We start from the raw sequence: 2,115 nt of genomic DNA, 5'->3' as shown, positions 1-2,115 counted from the left end.
ATTAAGCTCTAAGATTAACAGAATAAGGTCTGACATTCACATAATAAGGTTTGAGATTAACAGAATAAGGTCTGAGATTCACAAAACGAGGTCTGAGATTCACCAAATAAGGAAAAGGGCAAAATAGGCGACTTTAACCACTTATGATGAGCAAGTTTCACAAAACAAGCCTTACGATTCACTGAACAAGGTCTGAGATTCACAAAACAAAAACTGAGATTCACAAAATAAGGCAAAGAGCAAAATAGGTGATTCCTAACACTTATGGTGACCAAGTTTTAGAAAATGATTTTACAGGTTCACAAAACAAGCTCTAAGATTCACAACACAAGGATTGAGATTCACAAAAATAAGGCAAAGAGCAAAATAGGTGATTCCTAACACTTATGGTGACCAAGTTCTAGAAAATTATCTTACAAGTTCACAAAACAAGCTCTAGGATTCACAACACAAGGACTGAGATTCACAAAATAAGGCAAAGAACAAAATAGGTGATCTATTAAATGTTTCTCCCTAATCCACATAAAAGAGGCATAATTTTGCATGTAGCACGTTCTTAACGAACAATTTACAATCAAATGTAACAAAAATATCCCTTTGATCTATTAAATGTTTCTCCCTACTCCACATAAAGGACAAGAAAGACAAAGGGAAACAATCTATATAAAACTATATTAAAGTTCCCATCACAAAGAAATGAAAATGGACACTCCCCCATGTGTTCCCTGTTAGCATTTAGCACTCAACAAATAATCTTTGAATTTCACTACTCTTGCTTCCAGGCATACAAAATCAACGAGAAACCAAGTTGGTGTGATTGAGAATCGCGAAATCTTTGAGACTGCGACCAATGCAGCAAAGTCGGATCACAAAGGGGCTGGCTAGCCCATAGCTTCTCCGCAGACAAACTAGTTCTGAACATGAAAAGTGCGCTTCCAGGGGACGTGCCAAAAAGCCAACTATGGACATCCCAGAATACTTCTACTGGAATCCCATCAACCAGGATAGTGTGATTACCACGGAATTTCCATCGAAGCCTCTTCACTTGCATCAAATTTTTCGTATCTATACGAACAATTAAGCACGGATCGTTGGTGCTAATCGTATCACATTCGATCATGAGATCGTGCAGAGGGCCATTATCACTAAACTTAGCTCTTGTGTAGAAACACTTCTTCCCATAAACATGCTCCCTTTTTGCAATAAAAGAGGCAGTAATAGGGACTGAGGTAGCACTAGTGTTTTTAAAAGCCTCCTTCCTCATATCTCCAAGAAGCAAAATCATATGCTTATCACAGACAATTGCCAAGTAAAAACCCTCTTAACGGTTCGGGTCCGGATCCAAATTTAGCAGAACAAATTGTTTGTCCGAATATGACCAAATTAGCAGCTTTTTCAGTTTTGCTTTATTATTGATTATGTAGGTAGAATACAATAACAACAGCAGCAGCGTAAGACCCAAAATGGTCACCAAAATCGGCTTAACTACTCAAATAGCAACAAAATGGTTCACAAAAATTCAATTATTCTACTGTAGTATCTTAAAATTAGGGAAGTCGGTATGAGATGAATATCCAAATGGACAACATATTACTGAAATTGATAGTATAGAAAAGCAATAGACAAAACTTATAGATGCTATATGTCGATAAGTAGTAAGGCGCACCTTTGATGTTCTAGCTATTACTCGATGAATGCGTCGAGAGCAGAGAAACGGGGGCAGAGCCGCAGAGGCGTCGTGAGCAAAGAGGAGGGAACAAAGGCAGAGTAAACCCTGGTGTGTATTGTGTAACAACGGCGGCGATAGGCGAGAGGCGATGGCGATTTGGTGGTTGTTGAATTGATGCAATTGGAAAATCGCTACAATTGATCTGAAAATCGCTCAATTGATCAAATTGATCGAAAAAACGCCGGAATTGATCAAATTGATCGAAAAAACTCTGGAATAGATCAAACTGATTGGAAAATCGCTACAATTGATCGGAAAATCGGCTGCAATCTACTAACAATTGCTTCAATTGATTAGGTTATGGAGATTGATTTGGGAAAGATGGATGAGAGGAGTTTTGATGATGAAGAAAGAACGTTGTTTGTAATAATGTAATTGGGTCAATT

General features: G+C 37.9%; 1 pseudogene; it reads right to left on the bottom strand.

Moving 5' to 3' along the window:
• Positions 1-601: 601 nt before the first annotated feature.
• Positions 602-2,115, bottom strand: part of LOC141602148 (uncharacterized) — an 8,493-nt pseudogene continuing 6,979 nt past the window's right edge.

Source organism: Silene latifolia, chromosome 9, assembly GCF_048544455.1.
Source record: "Silene latifolia isolate original U9 population chromosome 9, ASM4854445v1, whole genome shotgun sequence".
NCBI lineage: Eukaryota > Viridiplantae > Streptophyta > Magnoliopsida > Caryophyllales > Caryophyllaceae > Silene > Silene latifolia.
This window is presented reverse-complemented; position numbering and strand designations above follow the sequence as displayed.